Source organism: Struthio camelus, chromosome 1, assembly GCF_040807025.1.
Source record: "Struthio camelus isolate bStrCam1 chromosome 1, bStrCam1.hap1, whole genome shotgun sequence".
NCBI lineage: Eukaryota > Metazoa > Chordata > Aves > Struthioniformes > Struthionidae > Struthio > Struthio camelus.
This window is the reverse complement of record NC_090942.1, coordinates 191,499,030-191,524,971: the sequence shown is the minus strand read 5'-3', so window position 1 is coordinate 191,524,971 and position 25,942 is coordinate 191,499,030. Positions and strand designations below refer to the sequence as shown.

General features: G+C 44.0%; 1 long non-coding RNA gene across 1 annotated transcript; it reads right to left on the bottom strand.

Annotated features, from left to right (window-relative positions):
* Window positions 1-477: 477 nt before the first annotated feature.
* Window positions 478-3,694, bottom strand: LOC138065825 (uncharacterized). The gene is made up of 3 exons (XR_011138891.1): window positions 3,565-3,694; window positions 1,287-1,388; window positions 478-599 (listed from the first exon to the last, which is right to left on the bottom strand). It is a non-coding gene; the product is annotated as an uncharacterized lncRNA (long non-coding RNA).
* Window positions 3,695-25,942: the final 22,248 nt, after the last annotated feature.

The following is a 25,942-nucleotide window of genomic DNA, read 5'->3' as shown; positions in this document are numbered from 1 at the left end:
GGCACAAAAAACACATCGAGTCAGTGAGGGTCAGCTCGGCACCGTTGATCCCAAACAGCACCACGTATCCTAGCAGCGCTGGCAATGTGTGCGGTCACGGTGGTGATGCTGCTGTACAGACATGGGTACAACAGGACCAAAGCTGCGAGAGATCATGACCAAAACCTCAGCTCTCAACTAAGCGGTCATGAAAATAGACCTAAGGGTAAACTAAAACCAAAATGAAACTGAGTGCCTTAGTATCCCTGAAACACTTGACCTGACTAAACGTGTAAGACAACGTAATAACACGTCCATACCGAAATATTAATTTAGTTCAAAGGCTATTAGCAGCTGTAAACTTGCTTCTTCCAAGCTTTCCAGATGACCTTGAAATATGCAACCTGATAGGTAACTGCATCCGTGCTGACCTTCAATCCACTCCTGAAATACAGCTTCCACAGAGCTTCATTAGGAATTCATAGGACTGTAACCAGGGTGGGAGCCTTTCTCATGGAAGAGGAAGAGCCAATTGTTTTTGCACCAGGACCAACAGAACAAAGGCATCGCTACGCTGGGAAAGGGATGTCTTGCAAGAGTCTGCATTCAAGAAACAGCATCTGAAAGGAGAAGAAGCCATCAGAGTGAGAAATAACCTATTTTCTTAAAAAATAGAGGAGACAATTGATCACTGTCACTAGACAATGAGACAGCATGTATGAAAAGATGCTGTTGGCAATCACACAATGCCTCCAGTGTATGCTATTGAAATACTACAGTTATTACGTCTGCTTGGTGAGAAAATATGCAGATCTGACTTTCCTATCCCTAGTAGACTACCAGCACAGACATACAGAATTGTAATAGGAATACAAAATCCTCAATCTATTGCAAAATCCAGAAAATGCAAGAAGATAGATGACATTAACTAAGGAGCTGAACACCAGTTTCTAGGTAGAGCCTAGAAAGTATTAGGGACACACAAGGCAGAGATTTTGTAAATCCCATATTCATGGCTTCGGGAAAGGCAGCAAGCCAAATGCTTCATATCCCTGTAAGAACAGCAGAAACACTAAGACCAAAGATAACTATGACCTGGTAACCAGTTGTGATAAATGTGGGGAAAGCGAAGGCCTGACAGAAAAAAAGTAGCAGTGGAAATGAAAGAACACCTCAATTTAAGCCAAATTCTTTTCCTTTGCAAACCACACAAACAATGTCTCTGGTATAAACAAATTCTTGAGACACCTGGGAAGTCAATAGGAGCAGTGAGCGAGTGGTTGAACCAGTGGCTGAAAACCACTCACCTGACTTGAGTCAGGAAACTAATTTTACCAGCACTGTATTTATGCTTTTCCCCCTCTCGCTCCAGGCGTGTTGCTGTCACCAGTTTGACTGGCAGCTATAAGCTGGAAGATAAAATTGCAAAGAATGTATCAGATACCTGCCATTGGGAAATAAAGCACGCATGCAGTTCCTGAATGGGGAGCTGCATCCACAAAACATGTTCATAGCTGAGATATGAGAGTCAAAGATATAATGCTTTGATCATACACACAAATATGGATTCCTGCTATCACCAGCATCTCTTTGTCAAAAGGTATTTCACCCCTAAGGGGCATCTTTATTTTCCAGCATTTCACACCACCACTGTTGTCACAGGAGCAGGGGTTGTTTGCTATAACGGAAGCAGCAGAATAAAGCTTTTACCAGCAAAGGTTAATCTCCTTCCTGGATGTCCTGGCAACATCCCAGACATGAGCAAGGATGCCAATACATAACATTTCCTTGAAGACCAAGTCTTGCCATTCAAGTCACACAGACCCTCAATTTTTAACTCCATCACTTTTCATGGGAGTGAAGCTGCATTTGTTATACAGAGGCAGAGTTTGGCCTGTAGGGGAACGTTGCCTTGATGCATCGCCAAGCAATGTGCTGGACTGGGAGGAGGGATACCCAGTGCACTTCATATTTCAAGAGTTGTGGGCTGCATGACATAAAAAGAAGGAGCATGTCTAAGAGCAGCCTCCAATCTTTTCTAATTAATACATGATGCTGGGGCAGGCGATAGTGTTTTACAGATCCTGGGGGTGCTCAAAAACAACTTCAATTCGTGTTCACCCTTTCTCTGTTATCCTGCATCTATTATGGGACAGCTCTTGGAAAAGAGCAGCAAAGAATCAAGACCAAAGTTTCCAATGTAACTGCAATTTATGTCTTCACCCCTCTCATAAAGAGCAAGATGCTGAGCAGTTCGTATTAAACATCCCAACAACAACAATTTTGACATAATTACCAAGAAATATAGACCTTGCTTGTTTTGAGAGACAAAGACTCAGCTTGTTTCAGCATAAGCCACTAATGCATCTAAAGTAACTGTAATAACCCTGCACCAATTATGCATGTAAACAATATTTTAGAGACACTTTACTCCCAGTTAGCTACAGAATACAGCCCTGTTTTTAGAGCAGTCTTATCTTCTTTCAGCCCTTAACAAAGCCTCCATCACACCAACACTTGCTTAACCTTAAACATCAGCGATGGAGGTAAGACCAGAAACGGAAACGCTTTCTATGTCGACATGGTGCCTGTAGTGTTGTGTGCCAGAATGGGCCAACAGTGGGTTTTAAGCTGGGAGGGGGGAGTATGTGGAAGGATTGTATCCCCAAAACCACACTCCGCAAAGGATAGTGCCGCCAGGACGCTGCAGGGAGAGCACAGGGGCTGCCGCCGAGAACCAGCGGGGCAGAAAGGCAGCGCGCCCCTCCGCGGCCTCCTCAGCACAACCTGTCACCTTGTGCGACTTGTCACCATCCTTTCCCAAACCACACAACAACGAGAGTGACTGCGTCTCACTCTTTGGAAAAGGAGATACTTGAGAGAACTGCAGTAGCTGACCGTTGTTTAGGACAAGTTCCTCTTATATTTATTAAAGCGGTGCCTGGAGTCCCCCATCAGATGAAGACCTCCTTGTGCCAGACGGCGCAGTAGGAGAGCTGCTGGGCGGGATCTCTTCCATTGCAGGTGGCAAGTCATTTTTCACATGCACAGGCTTGCACGTTTGGTGGCTGAGTGCGTATGGTGAAGTAAGAGACATAATATCGAGGAGCACAATAATAGCCTCCCCTTGGGAGGAAATGGCGCACAGTGTTTCTAGTAAGGCTGACTGCAGAAGGCAGCCCCAGATTTGTTTATACGGGGTAAATCCACGCTCTTGCACTGCTGGGGCAGGCAGAACTCCTTCCTTTTCCCCCTCCTCTTCTTCCTCCAGACAAACACTGCACGATACTTTTCCGTCTTGCCGGCAAATAGTGTTGCAGCCTGATCTTTGACACGGCAAAGTAAAGGCGAGCCAGTTCACTGCAGTGTTTCATATCCTGCTTGCAGTGGAGGCCAGGGAGGCATGGAGGGGTGCCTGGCGCTCCGACCAATTTCTCACGGCAGCTTGGCTCGCGGAGGTGCTGGCTGTCCTCCTTTGCTCTAGGAGCTGCTGGGAGCGGAAAGCCCTCACCTTTGTGCAAAATCCATCCAGAAGGGCACAAATCACTACATTCTCAATATACATCTGTTTAAGGGCACCCTCACCTGAACGTCGCTTTCTGTCTTCTGTTTTGTTGGAGCCTTCTGCCTTGCCTAGTGCCTTCATTCAAATGCTTGATTAGAATTGATTTCTTGCACTCTATTTTTAACAATGGGAGCTGCACACTGAAACGGCATAGCTAAGCGAAGCGTACGTGGAGGGAAGGGGAAGGAAAAGCAATTTTCCACCCATCCCCCCCCATCTTGTGATCTGTACATCTCTGTTAATATGTAAAACACAGAGCAGGCTGTACTGCCTGCATTTCATGCAGCAGTTAGAATAGGGATTGTTTTTCCATCTGTTGCCTATGGCCCTGAAAACACTGTTGTTACTAAAACACCCAAGCAGCAGTGCAAAATGCTGCTCCTCAGTGGTTCGAAATAAATGAAAGAGAAACAGCAGAAGTCCCTGCGGAAAAGCATTCAGGGATCTTGCTGCCATTCCCTTAATTCGTCTGGTCATATAGATGGGAAGGAGGGTATGTTCTTTACCTGTTCCATGAGAGCCTATAAGGCTGTCTAGGAAGGAGAAAGACAGCTAGCAAAGTGAAACAAGTGTTCCCAGTACTCTGAAGAAAATAAGAAGTAAGAAGCCAAGTGCCGGTCAGGTAAAACATTCAAGGTCTTGAATGACAGTCAGGCGAGGGATAGAGATTATTTTGATAGTAAAAATGGAGAGAGAAATTAGAGATGGTAATCAGTGCTCCACAGATTTTTTTTTTCAGAACATTCTCCACTCTGCATGCTTTCAAAGAAGCAACTGATTTTTTCAACATATTTAATTGGAAAATTGTCAGACTGATTGCAACTGTAATGCGAATACTTTCTGTTCTGAAAAATTCCCCTTCTCTTTAATGCAAGTCCATATTAATAAGACATGCTTCATAAATCCTGTCAGAAGTTTTATTTGGAACTTAGAAATCACCTTTTTTAGTTTATGTACAAGCCAGTTCAAACTCACACAGCCAGACATCAAGCTACTCCCGTCTTTCATCTCTGGCCCCTTAGTCGTCCTTCAGGCCTGTTAGTCCTACTGCAAATCTGAACTGTTTTTTTCCCAGCAAGCCACAGAGGGTGAATATATGCTCATTTCATCCTACTGTAACAGCCTGTGTGGCTGTGTTTTCATTCTCGCTTTTAAAAGTCTTCATTTGCACATATTTTAGCCATTCAGTCCCAGAACATAGGCATTACGAATGCAGACTTGCGAGGTGCTGGGTCACCTCCTTTTGGGTTCAGTGGGAATGAAAAGTCCTGAGCCCTGGCAAGGCTCCCGGCACCTGGGAGAAGAGCACAGAGCTCACAGGGCGACGCGTGGAGAGTGGGAGACTGGAAATCCGGGATTTTTCTGCTCTTACCCTGGCAGTGGGGAGGAGAGAAAGAGCTCTCTTCCGCTTGGGATCTTCTCACTCCTTCCCACCCTTTCCAGGGTGGATGAGCAGGCGAGATAAGAGGTACGTCGTTCACCTGAGATGGTCTAGGTGTCATCTCGCATGGCTTGTTACACGGCCCCTCGACTCACGCAAGTGCTGCCCGTGAACGCTGGGGCACAGAAACATTTGGTTCAGTCCCCAGGTGGATTTGGCTTGCGTGGGGCAAACTTCCACATCCCCACAGGTCTTCCTCGGGCTATCTCTGTCTGGACGGCTTCTTTGAGAGCCTGTCTGATTTTAGTCAACGTAGTTCGTTTTGTTTCTGCAGTTTGTTAAAACTGGGATTCAGAAAGGAGGAAAAATATAGGGAAACAAAATGCATTTCTAGAGCTGGGTTGGAGTTACTTATTTACATATGTTAGGTGCCTGTTGACAGCAGCGCTGCATGTTTCATTCACAGTATCTCCAAGTTATCTACTGCCTTGTACATGTACTGACTCTGGTCGGGCAGCAGATATCTAACCAAATAAGTAAATAAGATTGATTTCAAGTTGGGCATTATTTAAAGACTAATCACCAGGTGTTCCTCATATTTGCAACTCCACTACAATAAAAACTCTGAAAATTGGCTAGCGCTCATGTTTTAAACAGAATACCATCCAGTATTACGTTGAAAGCCTTAACAAATCTACATATAATGCAGTACTTTTACCAGCTAAATGTAGAAATTCCTCAAGGAATGGAATCAGGCTTGCTTTACAAGAGCTAATTTTCATTAATCTATATTGGCAGGTATTAATTATATTTGTAGATGTCTGTTCCTTTGAAACCTCATGTTGTTTTTCTGTCATTCTGCCTACAACTAATGTCAGGCTAACAAGCTTATAATTTGTGCATCTTCTCACTTACCCTCCGAATTTTGGCACAGCTTCGTTATTCTTCTAGTATCCTGGAATTTAGCCCTGATTTCAAGGCATTTTCTTAACATCTATTTGAATTGCTAATGCGTTGGAAGTCCTATATTATTCTCCTATGATGCAAATACAAATCCTGGTCCATTCTGAATAAAGAATATATTTTTAAATATTTCTGCCTTTTCTGCATCACTGGTATCAATTTTGCCTATGGTGTTTAGTGATGAGCCTGAAACATTGTCATGATTTCATTTGTTCCCAATATGCTTTGAGTGCTTTCATATTATCCATAGCTCTGTATTTTGCAGATTTTTCTCTGAAATCTTTATTTACCTGTTTTCAGCAGTTAATAATTTCCTACCTATAGTGATCGTTCTTTCCTCTTTTTTGTTCCCTATAGAAATGATGTCCTTCCAAAGGCTGATTTCCTCCCCCACTAAATGAGAAGGGATGTTCAGCCAAGCACTGCCTCCTTGACAAAAGGGAACATTTTTTTCCATCTAAACAAACTTCTCTGAAATAAATTCCTGTATTTATTTTCACTTCTCTACCTCTATTTTACCTCCCATACACTTTGCTCATAATTTCCTCCTGCTTCAGGAAATTAGCTTTCAGGATAACCAATACGAGTATCATTGGTGGCCAGTGCACAGTGCTTGCCTGTCTTGAACGTAATCAGGTCATTGGCCCTTAGGCAACCAAAGCTCTCCAGTGTAGCCGTTGGTTCCTTTTCATAAACAGAGGCTGTGATATAATGCCAAACCTGACAGCTAAGTTAAAGCCACACAAATGATATTATTTCCAGAAATTCCTACCTTCTGAATATCTGATTTTGCAACATAACACGGTGTTCTTCCAAAATAGTGCTATGGGGAGAAGGTAGGAGGGCAGAGAAAAATCTCTTTTTTCTTTTTTTTTTTTTAAAGCCTAATCATGCTGATTCCCTACTGCCTGAATTTGCTTTCACTTGCACGGGTGAGGGAGCTGGACCTTACTGATGCGTCGATTGACAGAGGTCTGTAGGACGTTAGCATGCGTGGGACAGCCAGGACAGATGGCCATCCTCTGAGTGGCCCCTGCTAGAGAGGAAGGGCACCATTCAGTGGCGAGAGCCACAGCTCTCTGCGGGCTATACAAGCCTCTGCCCAGTGCTCTTGGATTCTCTGAGGCTTTTTAGTGGACCCCATTCCTGCTTCCTTGTCCAGTCCTAGACTCCTCTACAGTTTCTCACCCAGACAAAATCCCCCCTCATTTCTCCTATTTTCCCCTTCCCCTCTCCCTGTCCCAGATTGCTCACGCGTCTCTCCAGCTCTACCTCCTTTCTTCCCTATGTTAAACCAGACAACTTCCCCCTCCTCACTACCACCACTTGGAAAAAAGAGGGCACTGAGAGGCCAAGAAAGACAGGATCCAAGGCCACAGGAGCCCAGAACTGCAATTGTACCGTCCAATATGAGTTGTGTCCAGTTCGGATGGACTCTCTAAGGTATTTAGCTCACAGCTGCAGCAAACATCTACAGAGCATATGCTAACTGCATTTTTCCCTTAAAAGGGGACCATATTTGAGTTTATTTTTCTGGAGATGAAAAATACATAAAGATCATCTGCCATTAATTTTCAGTCACTTCTATAAGGCACGGAGAACAAACTGGAGCTCTCAAAATGAAAGACAGAAATTTATCTCACCAAAACAATATATTTTTTTCTAGCCGTATTCTTGGAAGTAACTGAAGTATTTTATTTATTCACTTAACTTTCAGCTAAATGAGCAGATGCCCAGCAGGGAAATTTTCCTTCCCAATTGTTACAATTTGGCAAAGTTATAAGTAAATGAGAACAGGAGCCCATCATGGAAAGAACTGGACATAGAGCAATAGACGGTGACACTAATAATATAAATCTTGTTTTTGTTAGGTTTCCTATAAAATCATTTACACTTTACATTAAGTATGCAAAGGATCTCATTTACTTTTATGTTCCACTGCATTTACATGGGACCTTTAATTGAAAGCTCTGGGGAATCAATGAGATTAGAATCAGTAGCGTCAATAAAGAGCAAACCAACCGCTGAGACGAAAAGAGGCTGAGGAGCTTTTGGATGCAACTTTATAATAACAGGGAGGACATTGTCAAATGGCACTTACTCATTAAAAATTATTTAAAGGAAAGATAAAGCACACCAGAAATCTAAGAGAAGTAAAACTTCAATACTTTTGTTTTAGTTGGGGTCACGTATCACTCCCACTACGGTAACTGAGAATCTATTTTAACGCATATTTAAAAAAAAAAAAGAGTAACAATGACAATACTATAAGGATATGAACAAAAAGAGCAAACAGGGAACAGGAAATAATAAGAGAAATTTGTAGGAATGATCAACTTGGGAGAGAGCATTGTACCCTAAGAATTATATTAAAGTAATAACACAGATGGAGAGAAACTTTGCAAACAGAAGAAGAGAAGGGTTGGGACATTCACTTTCTGTGTTCCAATAATCACTAAATAATAGAGCGTTAAGTCGCAACAGATGTGCACCAGAACAGTTCTTTTGCGTGCTCAAGTACATCGAAGTGGGGTTACTTTAGCCAGCTGAGAATGGCCAAAGGCAGCCCCGGCCTCATTTTGTGCAAGCCACACAGTTGTAATGGTTACAGGGATATTTGCCAGTGTGCACAGTAGTGTTTCCATTATGTTTTACTGGGGACGGGAGTAAGGCTTGCTTTTGCCATTCTGTTTTTTTGTTTTGTTTTGTTTTCCAACAATTTCTCAAAATGAGAAAGCCACAAGTGGCTTTTTTTTTTAAGTTGCAGGTTGCTGCTTCTCTGGATCCTAAACAACAGCAATAGCAAAAAACTCACGCTATGTCACTGATTCTTCTCTTCATCTCCTTGTAAAGATGTTTTACCTCTTTTAAACTCTTTCTCCTCTCTCTTTGAAGCTCAGCTACTTCTCCAGAAGAACAAAGCTACTCGTAGCAGATTCTTTCAGTATGAAAATATGAAAGTGGGCTATTGACCAAAGCTCTCTGCTTTATTTCTGCCTGAAAACGACTACATAAACTCATGGAATCCACCAATGGTTAGGAAAAATATAGAAAATATGTATATGTTACAATGTTTATAATATATAAAAATTTCCCTCTCAGGAAGTCTCTGGGCTGGAAATAGCCAGGAGATTATTGACAAGAAATATCCTATATGCTTGCCATGTTCTTACTTTCCTTCCTAGCCATCTGCTCATAGACACTCCTGGAGACGAGACAGTGACCAAGGCAGACCTGCGGTCTGACCAAGTAAGGCCAGCTCTGAAAAGAGCTAAAAAACAAGAATCTCGTGCTAAACAGCAGCCTTGCAGCAAGGGTCTCTCTGCTCACCAAACATCAGATGTAAGCAGTGAGCCTCCTTCAGTGAGCCTCGCCTTCGCATGTCCAAAGCGCCTTGCTCAACTGCGCAAGCAGCTGTAAAGGTTACACGGATATTTGCCAGCGGGCATAGTAGTGTTTCCATTATGTTTTACTGGGGACTGGAATAAGGGTTACTTTTGCCATTCTGTTTTTTTTTTGTTTGTTTGTTTGCTTTTTGTTTTCCAACAATTTATCAAACAGGGCTCTCAGTGTTTCCTTCCCTGGTGCTAACTATTGGTGAATATAGATCTAGCCTGGTCATTTGAAAGTGCATATTACTGTGGCCATCTTGTAAAGTTAATTCTGAAATGAAGTACAAATTCAGGGTTAGCACTGAAGCATCTTCTCAGAGAGCTACAATCTCAAGAATACTTACATGGTTATTCTTGTGATTTGACTTACTTTATTTATCTACCTTAGGAATTCAGCTACCTTCTTACCTTTAGCCCACACCTTAATATTTTTCTTGACAGCAGCCCATCTCAGTGAGGCTGTGAAGCCTCATGTTACAGACAGAAATCTGAAAGAGCAAGGCCAAGATAGTGTAATAGGAGTTAGACACATCAGTGGAAGGCCTTCAGCAGAGGTTAGGCAATCATTCACGTATTTTGTTTAACCTAGCCTGAAATGACTTGCCCAGAATCACAGAGTAAGTGGCAGAACCCAGCTCTGGGATGTCCTAACCTAATGTCGGAGAGACCAGCTTCTATTAAAGCACATGCAGTTAGCAACATCCTGACACCGCCTTTCCACATGAACTGACTGTGTTTGAGAATACTCAGCTTCAGGAACAACTGGGAAACAATCTCTTGTCAAAAAATATTATTTGTCAAATCCGAAACATTTTTTCCAGGGAAAGGAAAAGAAGGATTGTGGCAAGAAGAAATTTATGGTTTGAATTGTCTCAGAATAGCAGGACCAAAGCGGTTCAATAATTCAGCTTGGACCAGCACTCAGGACCCTGCTGTGCTTCAGTCAGAAGCAAGACCTTGAGCCATATCTCGCATACCACAGGTGAGAAGGTGTCCCATGTTGATCAGCATCCTACAGGCAGGTTTGAAAGTAATTCTCTCTTGCAAGAAATTAGAAACCTCTTCCCTGCTCAAATCTACTGTGGTCACTCACTAGGAGCTGCAAATCTCACTCAAGGATCAAAGCATTTTGGCTTGGGCTGACTGATGCCTTAGCTAGCCAACTACAGGCACCTGAGCTATTCTTAGCACTTCAGCACTTCTGTTCAAGGCCAATTGAGTGTATCTCTATTGCCCTGAAGGCCCTGAATGCAGTGTAGGCATATGCTCCAAAAGTGGGTCATGGTAATACGTATGATGAAAGCTAAATCATATAGCAATTATGCTTAGGCTCTAACTTGTTAAACTAAGGTTCTCAGTGCACTTTGACACTTAAAAGTGAGACTATTTAAGCAGGAATAAGAGGTATGCAAGTACAACAGCAAAGACTGTGCAATACTAATTCAAAAGGATTCATGCTTTATATAGTCCCAGAGCAATTATTTTTAGCTAAAACTTTAGGAAACCATCCAATCTGCAGCTATTAGCCAAGGCGCTGTTAATAACTGTACTCTGAAGGCAAGTTTCTGATTTGACAAAAAATCAGGCAGTCTGCAGTGATGTCCAGTTCTGCTGGACGTGTCCAAACAGATGAGCCCCTCTGCGGTGCCACTGCTTACCGGGATTGCAAGGTACCTTCTGCTGTCAAGTGGTCCCATCCCACAGCTCTGCAACCCTGGCAATGCAAGAACGTGGTGGTCCACAACATCCCTCCCTGCAACCATAATTCCATTCTCATTACACTTCCACCCTCTTCTTTCCAGAGCTCCAGAAACTGGCTATGTCGGCCCTTTCCAGGAGTATTCTGTCTTCTGCAGAATAGGTAGTTTGGGGATTGGGGCATTTAACACGGCAGAACTGCAGGGCACAGTTTAGAGCATACTAGCAGGATACCTCCAGAGATAGCAGTTTACTGCTATCTGAGTCATTACTGCCAAAACACATGGAAACAATGTTCAACGTTTGTATTTCCATAATGTGTAATTCCACCGTCTGGGCCTTTTATCAGTAATATAGATTATGCATACAGATAGATTCAGAACAATAGCAATGTGAGCCTGGGTACTGATAATCTCTCTGTTAATTTTTAACAGAGACAGCAACACAGCATTTAATTCCTCAATGAAAATGATTCAGAACCCATTTGTTTCCAGTGAGGCAGTTTAAAGGATATAATAGAAATAGATGTTCCAATCTTCAGCATCTTGCAAAAGCTGGATTGTGTGCATGCTTGGTTATAGCTGAATGCAGTAGAATTTGAAAATGATGGCAGAAATTTGGCAATCTTAAAAGCATTAACCTTCTATCATCCTTTGGATATTTTAAATCTATACTTCTGAATAAGCTTTGCTGTTGCAAACTAGTGAGATCTGACTAATTAGGCTATCCTTTACATATTACATTGATAAAAATTTTCTTCGAGTATTAGTTGTGGTGTGCTTTGAGAAAAAACACCCCAAGTTTTGTTTGCCTCCCGAGGAAATGTGGGGTAGGCAAAAGCAAGTTATACTGGAAGAAAAAAACGTGGATGCTGTTGTTGGCCAGAATCAACAATACTGCTTCCAGCTCTGAGACCTAAAACATCATCTCCATATTCCTGTCTATACAAGAGATAGCAATGGTTCATAATTAAAGAACTCACTGCTAGTCTAAAGAAGGCAGTTCCATTATTTTTTGTACAGCAGCCGGTAGAATGGGGAACGGTCGTAAAAGGGTTAATTTTTATTATTGCTTAGCACATTTTTCAAGGTCCAAGACAGCAATAAACTTGCTTTTCTTGATGACATCCATATTGCACAAAAAAATTAGCTTGAAACTCAAGCTAAAGGCATCCAACAAGAAATACTTTCAGTGTTCATGGACCTTACAAACCTTGAGTTGAGCAAATAAGTAATGCACATAAAAGTATGAAAACACCTCCCTATTAGTATCAGATGTAAGTAGTAAAGAGCTTTCAGAAAGGAAATTATAAATTTAAAGAGAACTAAAGGGCTTAGTCATGAAGTAGAAGTTTTTGTAAGATTCCACTGCATGCAATGAATCTGCGGAAAACTTGCCACACACTGCATGAATCAAATGCTGCCAGGAAGGAACAGAACAACTTCAGGTTCTTCCCCCTCATTACATCTCACAGTTGTATGCAACTCTCTAAATCTTTATCTTTCTTTCGGGAGCACCCTATACCAGTCTTGCATGTCTCCAATATGTGGCAACAAACTGGAGTTTTGTTACCTTTTGAATGTCATAATGTGATTCAGCTGTGAGGAAAGTAGGATGCTTTGCCCTCTCCGGAGCTCGGCGTGAGCCGCGGTGCCCTCCTCCCTGCCGCTGGCAAGGGTGTGTAAGGTCCACCTCAAGACGGGAACCCTAGGACTGAGAATCAAACAAAAATGTTTTTGTGCAACGAGGTCCTCCTGCCTTGTCTTCAGTTTTATGAGGACTATGGTCAGCTCTAGCAATGTAAGTGTTGGTTGGAGTTTAAATGCTGTTTTCTCAAATCTTTCACCCAAGTATTCCTCCCAAGGCCTCCCAAGGCTCATTTTGATAGCTCCTTAGGAGGAAGAACAGGAAGATAGGTCATTGCCCTCAGGTGGACCATCTCTGTACGCTAAGGCTGCAGCCATGCAATGCAACCCATTCCCAAATTTAATGCAAGACACTGCAAGCATCACCTAAAGACAAGGGAATTCCAATTACTTTGCAGCCTTAAAAGCCTCTAATAGTTGCTTGCTGCTGCAGTGCTGGAAAGAGCCATTACACTGACGGAGTCACTTGAGTAGCGGCTCCTTTCGGTGTCGGTGACAGCTTTCACGGTCCTGTTTGTTCTGCCTCCCCCACAGAGTTATCTGAGCAGCCGTGCAGTGAAGCAGGCAAGGGAGCTGACTGAAGTTTCAAGTAATCATTTTATTTTTCTTCTTCCAGGAGGAGGGGAGGTGGGACTGGATGTTTGCACTGGGGGAGAAGACAGATTAAATGGTTCAGGGAAGAACAAAGAGCGAGCAGGCTGGGTAAGGCAGCCGCCGTCTGCTAAGCATCTCCCTAAGCACCTATGCCATGCAGAAGAGTGCGACTTTGCTGGAGGGAATATCCTGCAGCTCCTTGAACAGACTCATTTCATCAGCAGGGTTTGGGATTTTTAAAATTTGGATTTTTATGGCACGTGAAAGTCTCAGAATCAAGTTAAGTAGTTAAAACTACCTTAACTTAGCATTTTATTTACCGGATAGGGAGAACAGTCTATTTTGTTTTAACAACTAGTTTAATGTTACTTGGACCAAAGACACTGATCTGTAATAAACATTGCTGCATTTATGATTCATAAGCACAGGGAGCGCCAAGTTCTACTACGAGGACAAAGGTAAGATCGATTAGGTGCCTCAGCTGTGCATTTCCATATGGTACCATGTTTTGTTTTGTTTTGTTTTGTTTTGTTTTCTGGTAAGTTGATCCTTCCTTCTATGTTTTCTTGGTTTGCTATGTACATTTTTGCCACAAGGGAATTATTTCTGTAATTTATTTTAACCGTTGGTAAGTTATTTCCATTCCCAACCGTTGCCCCAGGTGTATGTATTTCTTAGCTTTCCACTTGGCTTCCGTTTTCCAGACAATTTTCAGGTTTTATATTCAAATGAAAATGAGCGCTTAGAACTGTTTCAGTTCACTAAATGCTGGCTAAGGACTCCATCTGGCTAAATGCTGTCCTATAAGTATTCACTAGCAGACAGGAGGATGTGTCAGCTCCCCTCCAGTAAAGATGGCCTGACAAGTTGTGAAAGGCTTTCTGAGCCTTGTTCACTTTTTTTTTTTCCTTTCCTTTTTAAGGCGCAGAAAGTAGCAGAAGAGAACAAGCTGCCTTGTTTTAGCTAGCGCCATTCCTCGGAGGCAGGACTGTAGTTCAGCACAGGAAATCTCCCACACAGAGGTTTCTCTCTGTGCTCCAGGACGGTATCAGCTCCAAGCGCTGAGACCACTTCCAGAAGCAATTTGTCCCATGTAGGCAATTCATTAGTTGGGAAATCAAAGACCATCCCCTGCAATACGCTGCCATTGCCAAAAAGAAGGATCTTTCTTGCACTCTAGACTGAGGCCTAAAAAATTTATTTTAGCTCATAAATTTTCAAGAGCAATAAAATTTCAGAGCTGAAGAAGGGAAACGTAGCTCGATCAAAAAGCAGCTTGAACTTTTCACAAGCAAGAGTTTAAACCTGAGTCATTCTTTCAAAGTCTTTCTGGAACCAGAACCAGAACTACTACAAAAAAATTGTGTCTAGACATTAGTTCAAAGAAGTGATGCAACGTAGACTGCTGTGGTATGACAGACAATTTTGCCTTTTTCTTCCCTTCACCCTGCCCCTCTAAAGCCAACCACAAGTTAATTTGACAGGCCGTGGTGCACCAATTTGGTTATTAAATCGTTGTATGCCCATGTCAAAACAACTTCGGTCGCAGCTGAACCTGAATCAGAAACAAACTGGAAAATACACGGGTTCATACCTAAATTTTGCAGGCTGCTATGGGAACGTGTTCTCATCTGCTTGACAAACATATAAGAAGTGAGAACGTGTCATGATATTATTATGCCTCTATCATATAAAAGGGCTGTCTAGATGTAGGATACCTAAAGGGCACAACTCTCCCTTCACTTCCACCAACTGAGCTCCACCTGACCTCTATGAATTTACATTTCTATAGATGTGAAATAAACTGGAACTACAATCGTTTTAACAGAGGAGTCAATTGGTTACCACAGGCCAGGTCCCGGTTCATTCACTGAAGGCCATCTTTCTGATAGTGCATTAGTCACTGTGGTTTCTTCACCCTCAAAAACTCCACCACTTCAGTGTGCAAGTTTAGAGGACACTGAAAACATATTCTGGCCTGTGAGATAGAGTGAAAAGTGGCATGAAGAAATGATAGCTCATAAATGATAAAGCTAATTATTGTCCAACACCCCCCCCCCTTCTATATCTCAATGCTTTTGGTTGTTTTACTTGGGAAATAGCTTATGTTGTACTAAAATGTTCATGAAGTTTAGTTTTCGAGAACTGCATTTTTTTCCTACTGTTGCCTGCATATGGACTGAGAAAACTCAGGAATTTGGAGATTTATTTTCATTTGCTAAGTGGCACAACAGCACAGAGAATTTAAATCAGTTATTGCAACGGAATTACCTAATCTTAGCACAGTGCAAACTGAGATTTCCTTGTTAAAAATCCCTAAAATTTGCATGCTACTGTAGAAACATATTCTCCTGTGCTTGTCAAACACACAAAAAGTGAGAAATGTGCTATTATTAGAGTACAGGAGCAGACCCTAAAGGTCGGGCCCCTTGAGAATGCATTAGTACAAAGTTCACCAAGAGACAGATCCAAAGGAGATGCAGATGCCTTTGGCAGGATTTTGTCACCCAAATCCAGAGCGGCAATGCAGCCGGCCAGTTCCCACTTACTCTGGAAGCATCCCAGCCTACGTAGGCAGTTTTCAACCCAGGGCCAACTGCGGTTTTATGTCTGTATGTGAGTGGAAGCACTGCATTTTGGCCATGCCGAGCACCTGCAGAAGATCCTGCCTGAGCCCGGAGCAGGGAGATTCCCCCCAAGCCCCTCAAGCAGCCGAGGCTGAAAGACCTCCTTGCTGGCACGAGGTTGCAGGTGGCCTTCCACACAAAACGTGACGGAAATGCCACTTTTTTAAAACCTGGCCAAATGTTTTAAGTCCCTTATTGAACTGGACCCCAAGTGATCACCCTCTTCAGATCACCCTCTTCATTACACTTGCTCCCCACTCTCTCCTCCTGGGAGAGATGAGTGAAGTGCCCATGAGATTGTTCCCTATTACAGGTCAGTCAAAATGATCTGGATTAGCTTTAAAAATGTCATTAACAGGCATTTCCTGTCGAAGCCTGACACGTTTCGCCTGAAAGGGGATTGGGAGTGAACGCACAGGCGACTGAACCAGCTGTCTGGTGCTGACAGGAACACGGCAAAGAAGCCAGAAGTCTCCGTCTATGCCAAAAGCAAGCCAGAAGCTTTTGGTGCGTCTCTGTTGCAAGACCAGGGCCACTGCTGCCTCTGACAGGGAGTGTGCAAGAGACTTGGAACGGATCCGTGTCACCTAATTTGAGATGTTCGGGGGGACATGTCTATATCTGAATAGGCATCTCTGTAAGCAAAGGAGAAAATAAGGCACATCTAAGGTGCAGGTCATTTCATTTTATCTGCTGCCATCTGCCTCTTCCTGATTCTCTCTCTAGCCTTCCCCATCCTTTTAGCTCTGCCAAGCCAGGTAGCCAGAGCTTCGAGGTTTTCCTGCTGTCCTTCAGGGGCCAGTGTTAATCATGATAAGAACATGAAATACCTCCTGTAACAACACCCTTACACCTGATGCCCATCGGAAAGCTCTAAAAACGTACTTTTAGCTCTCAGTGCCACCTATCCCACACTGCCATTCTTATCCTCCTACATCCTCCTACATTCCTTTCAGCTTTTTATCTTGCTGTTTCTTGTTCCTTCGGCAGCTGCCGATGCCTACTGAGGGCTGGTTGTGCTCTGAGCTCTCGCTGACAGCCTGTTTATCTTCTGAGGGTGTCTTTGGTCACTCCCTTCCCAGATCTTTCCCCCACATCTTACGTTTGTATTGCTAGTCTTGAGCAATGCTTTGGATGACACTGCAAGAAAAGCTCTTGCCTGTGCATGTAAAGCCCTCCACATCCACGGAGGGTGACTTGTAAATGAGAAATAATAGGTGAGAGGGGCTTGGTGCTCTCTACAGTCCAAGGTCCTGGCAGGCTGTTCTTAAATTGGCTTGGAAAAGTGCATATGTATGAAAGGTTTTGGTTCTTGCTGCCCCCACATCTGCTCACTCTTCCACCCAGTAATTAATTTTAAAAGCCCTGTAAGTAATTAACACAAAGTTCAAAAGGAGCCTGCCTTCCCCAACACCTAATACATTTGCCCCAATACCTTCCCTGCTCCTCTGAACCCTCCTCACCCCACCCTTGCTGCCAACCTGTGCTGTGCACCCACCTCCTCTGCCCCAGCCCCGGCAGCAGCTCTGCCCACAGTTTTCACCCCTACACGCACTCAGCCCGCTTCGACCCTGCTTTCCCAGCCTCCTCTCTGCCTCCCCTGGGGCTCCGCACCTCCATTGCGGGGCTGGGGAAGGGAGACAAGGGTGACGGCAATGCCATGGCCAGCTGCTCCCCCTGCCAAGGCCAAGAAAGCATCTTAAAAGGGTTTTTAAGGAAAGGGTCTTTCCTCAGCTATCGAGACATTTCGTTTCGCTCTTCATGTGGTCCATGTACATGGGACCATGTGGTCTTGCCTGTACATGGATCAGGTCGAAGAGATATCTTTTGCAGAAACAGTTGTGAACAGAAGAGCCGAGCTCTTCACTGTGGCAGCGATGTGAGGCCTGTATTCACTGGGGCATCATAGATGCCCCATGGCAAGGTCTGTGGGAATATACACCCTTTTAGGTCATGCTCCCTCCCATACTGGCAGGACGCTGAAGTCAGTGGGGTAATGCAGGGGGCTCGAGCACCCCATCAGTCCTCAGCAACAAAAAAATGCAACCCTCTCTGGCAGGGGCAGCTCAGAGCTGTCATCTCGAGCCGCACAGGCTTGTCAGGGTTTGCCCTTGGGGAAGGCACTGCAATTAGGACACTTTCCTGCTCCCTCTGCCCTTCTCCTGTGTTGGCCGCACACTCCCTCCCGAGACGCATCTCCTATGCTGCATGCTCTGAGAGGCACACGGCTCCCTTGCGTTGTCTGATTTCAATCTGGCTCTTCCAGTTTTGTTACATTCTCGCTAAAAGCGCGATAATCACAGCAGATGTTTTAGCACGGTCTGTCCCATATGTAGGTGAACCTTGGGTCTTAGCGTCCTACTCGGCACCTCTTGCACCTGTGGCAAAGTAGAAGGAAGGCTTTCTGGATCTCACGGCTGCTCTACCGTTCATTTGCATGCAACTTTCATTTTCTTTGGACCGCATACTGGTGGCTATGTTTAAGCAAAACTGCTTCTGAAGTCCACGGGAGCTTTCCCTGTAGAAAATGGGAGTTTTCCCTAGCTCTCAATCCCATTTCAAAGCAAACTTTTATCTAGCCCAGACTGAACCTGCCTGATCTGGTTAGGGAAATCCTGACTCTATGCTTTCTTCAGAAGAATGTTCCTACCTGGCCTCTCATCCCAGAAAAAAAAAGTGGCTTCCTCCACCCTTGGGGGCAAGGGAACAAGTTTATGGAACAAACAGCAAAAAAACCCAACCAACCAAACAAACCTGCCTTTTCTCTCTCTCCTGCTCTCTTTTTTTTTTTTCCAAATAAAGAAAGATGGACTTGTTAGCAATCATGGAGTTTCCTGGACAAGAACACAAGAACTCCAGGCATGTCCTCGCTGCCCCATAGCTGTAAAACTTGCTTCGCTGATTAGATTAGTGCTGTGCTGGCTGCTGGGATGGAAGGCTGATTAGGACATGCTGGAACGCTTCCAGGCATTTTTCTCTTCTCGGAGATAGGCCACTGTGACTGTGGTGCTTCTCGTTTGTCAGAAAGGATCAGCTCTGCGGGTGCCATCCTGCAGCAGCATAGCTCCCTCACCAAAAGAGATGAAGTTAAAATGACCTGGTTCGTCAGTCGGAGAGAAACGTGCATTGCAGGTGGTCATAGCTGCATTACCCAGGCCACAGCTTGATGCAGAGGCAGCAGGCAACCGGGGTCCTGCTTGGAAGGGGTGCTGGGTGGCGTCTGAGAGAAGGTGACATGCAGAGAGAAAAGATGGCCCTGTAGTAATGCGGTACAACAATAAAAATCATTCCTCCTCCCCACACCTGGCACATGCACTTCTGAGGGCTCAGTTGTACCAGCTTTGCTACTTCCAGCCCAGGACTGGAGAGGAGGCCAGAACTGTCATTTAAGGGAGAGCTTGCTGTGCTTTCCCCTTTTGCGCTTACCTGAACGTATCTTCTCATCACCTTTTGCTAACATTGACTCGAATCAGATTGCATTTCATATAGAAGAGTTTGCTTTGATATGTTAGAGGCCTTCCACAGCCAGCAAGTGCAGAGCTGCCTCCATGAACCCGTCAGTGCCTCAGAGGGCCTGCTCCTGTGCAGCTTGGAGATTCATAAAGCAGACCCCAAGCAGCATGCTGGCAGCCTTGCTTCCCCATCCCCCTAGCACAAATCTCCTGATTCACCTGCTCACGAGCGGACTCATGTTTTCCTGCTATTTATACACACAACAGTCATTCTGGTTGTGCACTAGGATGCATGATGCACACTATCATGACCCAACATCTTTTCCCATATATGTGCATCCTCGATTAGTCCATGAGTCAACATAAGCAAAATCACATGGGATGCTCTTTTGAGTGTCAGGCATGCATTCAAAACTCTGCCATCTGTTGGGACTTGCTATCAAGATAAGCTTATGTATTTATTCATAAGCCATTATATGATGCTCTATCATATCTGAATGAGCCAGACACAAATGAATTGATCCGTGCAGTGCTGCAACCCCCATTCACAGGAAAAAAACAAAGCCCGGAAGAATCACCCCCAAAGTTTTCAGTAGTGACCCCTGATCTTGTGTGCTTAACAAGCAGGATTTTCCTCCTATGTCTGCTATTTATTTACCTCTTCCGCTTGCATTGAGGACTCTACAATTTACTGTATTTTGCATATAAAGTTCCAATTAATGTCGCTACAAGTTCTGCTTGCAGATAAGGGAGGAATATTAAACAGATCTGCAGTGCGGAGAGATAGGATATTTTAGTTCCTTTTATACATTTTAGATAGAAAATAACATTGTAGTTAAGTGGTGCCTTTAACGTCTAGAAATTCCAAAGTGCTCTGCTCAATACCCAGGCAGAAAACTTCCCACCGCTGAACTGAGGCTCCTTCTGGTATAGAGATGAGCAGCTAAATGACAGCCTGCCTTTCAGGAGGAAATTTTGGAAAGAAAAACGTGCATAACAATACAGACAAGCTAGAGGCTTGCACAGATATACCAGAACGTCAGTGTCTGGATGAAACAGGCAGGACTGTTCAGCGCCGACACCCCAGACTGGAGGGAGAGCTCAGAAGTAGCCTCAGCATGAAGCACTGGGCAGAGCACGACTGCAACTCAGCACACAGGAGCAGTGCGAAGGGCAGAGGCAAGGCCAGAGTTTAGTCTGTCCTCAATACCCACTAGACTCTTCCTATTGACTACCGGGACCAGGGACAAAATCTGGTCCATCAGCCTTTCCACAGTGCTAAAAATTAACTGTTCAAGTCAAATGATTGCAAGAAACCTGTAAACAGCAGAGGACTTCTCCTTTGGAAAAGAATTATTAACCCTGTCTGAAGAGCATCAAGTCCATCTGCAAACTACAAAACAGAAAACCCTCCCAAGAATTTTTTGATGGAGCTTCTCTGAGCCACTCTTGCACTGGGAAGCACCAGCACCAAACTCTCTCTTGCTCTTTTCTTTCAGCTGGCTGTAAGACCCCCTGAGGATAAGGACTTTCAGATTTCCCTCTTTTGAAGAGGACGACAGTTTATCTCAGGTGGAGGTTTTCAGAGGTGAAGGAATGTTTTTTTGCCATTGGGGCAATGACCATGGAAGCACTCATCAATTGTCCTTTGTACAACTCCAGCGTCCTGCACTGAATATGCCAGGAAATAATTCTGATGTTTCTCAGACTCTGAAATGGGAGTAGCAGTGGACTGTCATTCACCTAGGAGATGAATGTGCAATTCTAACTTTCCTTACTGCTGCCTTCTGGATTGGTTCGATTTATTTGAACTGGACTTTGTCTGGAGCTGTTGGGATGTGCTTTTAAACAGCATCAACATAATCATACCTTCACCTTGGCATTACAAAGCATACTTGGCATGCTTAGTTGTGGAAATCCTGTGCTAACAAGCCAGCTCCACTGTAACGAGTAGTCAGACCTGGTTTGCCCTCAAATCTAATTTCAGGAAGTCATCTGTGTTTTTTAATGTATGCGCCCACTCGCAGCAGGACATTCTTGCCCTCCTTTGGAAAGCAGAAAATCAGAGGAAAGCAGCATTTTGGTGACAAGCGTATGCTGGTAGGAATAGCGCTGTAAAAATTGCAACAAAGGCTTTAAGAAGTCAGCGCAGTGACGTAGCAATTATTTTGCATGGTGTCTACCAAATTATGATTCTCAGTGCACGCAGGGTGAGAGAGTTTGTCGCACAGGGCCAGCATCTCTTCTCATCTCCCTGAACATTTTTTTGCCAGTGCAGTTTGACTGGTTACAGAAAGGGACATAGCCATTCCCTAAAAAAGCTAAAACAAATATTAAGAGGAGAATTGTTGCAGTGGTTGCCTATATGCATCCTTCCTTTCACCGGACCTTTTGCTTTTAGCACTATAATCCGACAAAAACTGGACAAAAAGAACATGGAAGGAAGAAATAGGAAAGAGGCTACCACCTGCGGGAGGGCTGCCGGAGGGGAAGCAGGAAGGCAGCCGAGGCTGTGCTGGAGACACAAGGGATGCAATAACCCACATTGCCGCAGGAAAGGCAGCACAGGAGGGACATCTCCTTCACGCCCTGCCTTGCAGGGGGACTGCAGTGCCGTGGGTGCAAGCTGCTGGTGAAGGAGAGGAATCGGTGGAGGAGGCAGGGGCTGCGGCAGGCTGAGGGGAAGCTGGCAAAGGTGCTGGGAATTGCCTGTGGTCCCACAGCATCTCCCTGGGTGCCTCTCGGCTGGCCAGGCACCCTCCCCTTTTGAGTTGCCTTAGCGTAATTCTGCAGCTGGTCGTTTCTTTGCAGCTACGGCTCAGCAACACTGGAGAAGCCTGAGCAAGCAACAGGCAAAACACAAAAGGCAAAACTGAATGGGAAGGAGTCAGGAGCTGTGCAAATGCTCAGTCCCACGCTGAGGGGAAAGAGAAGGGAGCAAGAGGAAAGGAACTGAGCAAAGCACGATGCGTTCACAGGAAGTTGTGAGACTTGTGTAAAAAAATAGGTCATCCAGCATGGAGCAAGCAGGGTCTCAGTGAAAGGGTATCTAAGAAGATGTCTGCTTCTGAGAAGTTTTTTTGAGATTAGCAACATTGCCAGGCTCAGAATTTCAAATCACGTGCATCAGACCCTTGGGTAGTAGGAGACCAGCTTAAAAACCTTCAAAGGTTTTTTTTTTTTTCAATAAATGGTAGGTTCTTTCAGTTTGCCTTCTGGTTTCTGAGCCCTTGGGGCCTGTTTAATTTGCATTTTCAAGTCTTATTGCAAAACAGTTCAAGTATTTTAAAGCGTTACTTTAAATAAAAGCTTTAATGTTCTCAGAATCAAATCATTCCAATAGTGGCCAAATGCCAGATATTGTGATGGCAATGATAAATTAGCAAGCTGGGAAAACTTAAATTTAGTAAGAGTTTTCTCATAAAGAACAGGTAACTAACAGAGCATTTACACTAATTATTAGTTTATACTATTGACCACTTCTGGACAAGGACAGTATTTGGGTAGTGCTATAAGCATGGATGGCCCTTTAATGCTGCCGATATAGCAGTATACTATCTTTGAGTGTATTCATGTATTTATAGAACCCTATTGCTCTGAAAGCTAGGCATTAATGATAGTCCAATCTCATGAGCTGCTTTTTATATGGCCTTTCTTTATTTCATTTATTTCAGTTTGAGATCCCCTATAAGAAATCAGGTAGGCAATGGAGCATCTATATGGGGAATGGTGGTGTGAGCTCAGACTGCATGGACATGAGTGAACTCAGACCTCTGGGAAACATCGTCTAATAAACTAGTAAGCATTTTTATTCACTTTTCTTTTTTTCAGAGCAAAGCAAAGCCCTTTATTCAGGAGATGAGTCTTTTCCTGGGGCAGTCAATCGAGGATAGTGAAGAAGGCAATCAATTGCAGAATGATACGGTATCTTCAGGGCAACCGTGGACGGAGCCCATTGATTTAGGCGGGAATCGGAGAACTTGATGAGAAGAAGTGGGGGACAAATGCAGTGTGATGTGATGTCCGCTTAACCTAACTATCAGCTTTAACCAACCCATTAATGATGAAGTTATTGTGTCCTATGAAACAGCCACCTCTGTATTAACTCAGCTTTGCCCACAGCCCCAGATTATGTTGGCATCATTTTTACTGACTGCGAGTGAATGAAAAAAAATGAGAGGGAGAGGGGAAGGAAAGAGAGAACGGGGAAAAGGCCTGTGGAGGTGAGAGGACAGCGGAGCAGGAGGGCAAACCAGGGGTGCACAGAAACCCTCAAAAGTGGTAAGGGAGCGTGAGCTCCTCGGTAGCCCCAGGGAAGAGGGAGAGCTGGCAGCCAGCCGGAGAGGCCAGGCACGGGGAGACGGGGCTGCAGCATGCAGAGCTGAAGAGAGCGACTTGGAAAGCTACCTGTGCGACAGTGTCTCTACCCCTTAACATAACGACAAAGGCGATATTAGGAGTATGGAAATGTGACTGTAAGAGATAGTCTAAGCCTCGTTTGATTCATGCCGCTGTTAGGATGCATCTTTTGACCAGGGAGCTGTCTGAAACCCAGCTGAGAGCAGCTGTATATCTTAGACGTTCCGGGAGCTTTCTTGTCTCACTGCAGCTAGTTTAATTCTGGTGTTGCTAGGATATGTCATCTTAGAGCGCACAAACCCCACAAAACCCTAGCTGACAAGACGATTAGAATAGCATATCTACCAGGGGATTAGGCATACAGATGAAGAATAAAATAAAATGTAAAATGTTTCATTTCTGGTTAAAATGCTATAGGTCTGTGGTTCTATTTTTGCATCTGTGGATGCAAAAATGAAATTATCAGACTGGCTTTAGATGTTATGCACTCCCAAATGATAACAGCTTTTCTCCAGCTGTTTCCTCAAGATATGTGGCACTGCTGGAAGCCAGCAGTTGTTCAGACAACACCACAGATTTCTCACTCCTCTGATGAAATGTAGACATCTCCAAAGTAAATGTCACTAGTCACTGCTTGAGCTAGTCACCTCTACTTCCCTTTACATTCAGTGGAGAGAACCACATGCTTTTAGCAAGTGAGTCCCTCATCCTAAGATAGGTCAGAAGTTGTGCCATCAAAATGCCAATTTCTCTCCCCTGGCTGGAAAGGAAGCCTGGGAGGCCTAATTCCAGCGTAGCCATCTGCATTTTGCCCTGTAAGCTTTACTAGAAATACAGAGATTGCTGTGCCTTTCTGATGCTGCACTTCACCCCCCAACCCTTCCATATACATATACAGGTCCTATACTGTCGTTATATCCCTCAGAGTCAGTACACTTCAATATCAAAAAAAAAAATCATGTAATATACTATCAGAGGAATACTACCTATATCCGCTGGGCCTTTTATCTGTTTCCTAATACTACCTAACTGCTCAAACAGTGAAGTGTTGGATTCCAGCAACCAGTCTTGGACTTGGGATCTGTAGGTAGATTGATGCAATCCAGTTCCAGCAGGAGTTAAAGCAGCTACTCATTTGAGTGTAAATCCACAGGCGCACACATAGATATGCTCATACCGAAGCAGATAAGGTAAAGTGAATGGATTATCACAGTGATTAGTCTGAAAACAGCATATTTAATCACTGAAAGAGTCGAATAAATTGCTTGCAAATGTAGCAGGAATACTGTGCATATCCATGTCATGCGTTCAGCCTGTATTTAACTCCCATTTTTACTTCCCAGCAAAACCTGTCCCTCCATGGCACCCATAATGTTTGGGGGCAAGGTCAGAAAGTAATACCAACCTTAGTGATAGAAGCCTGATAATATGCTACAGGTCATTGTGTGTAAAACATGACCCACTGGTACTGAGCAGGGACATGGGAAGCAAAGCCCTGGAAACCCATCAGATTTGGTGATGGAGTATTAATTGCTAATCTCCAGCTGTTTCTCTGCAGTGCACTGTAATATTTGCCTCCTTCATCAAAACAACGTTGTGTTTTGACTTTAGCCTTTATAACCTAGCTCTTCATTTCTAGCTGCTATCTTGATAGCAAACTGTTTGGAAACTACAGGAATCACTGGATCTACCTGATATTTATCTTGTTAAGGGGCCCGTGTGCCCTTTTAATTTGCTGGCATGCTAGTCACGTGTCTATGCATGGGTACACTTCCATAAGACCATGCATTTGTTTCCAGTGAACATCTGGGATATTTCAGAACTGTCTAAGACCCCAGACGGCAATTTTTTTAGCCTATGCACCAAAAAAAGCAAATTACAGACATGATATTCTCACTCTTGATTTCTGATGAGCTTCAAACTTATTAAGTTTGTAAGTCTGGGAACTTATTAGCCATGCAATTCTCCACGCCTCTGCTTTTCCCCTACCTAGCTAAGGGTCTGCACCATGAGCCTGCTTATTCCTTAAAGCATTAAACAGCATGGGAATCTCACATCTTTTGAGTTCTTTCCCTGGCCCAGTTATTTCTATAGAAATACCCTCTTCTTTTGACAGCTCCCCTCTTCAGTTTTTCCTAAGGCTCAGGTACTCTTCAAGCCATCACAGGTTGAAATGGGATACACTAGGGTGGTGACAGTTTGCAGCAAGGCCCAGTAGTTTTTGGCAAGCGAAAAAGCGAGTTGAGCTGGCAAAGCTAGAAAAACCTGGTGTGCTTCCTCACATAT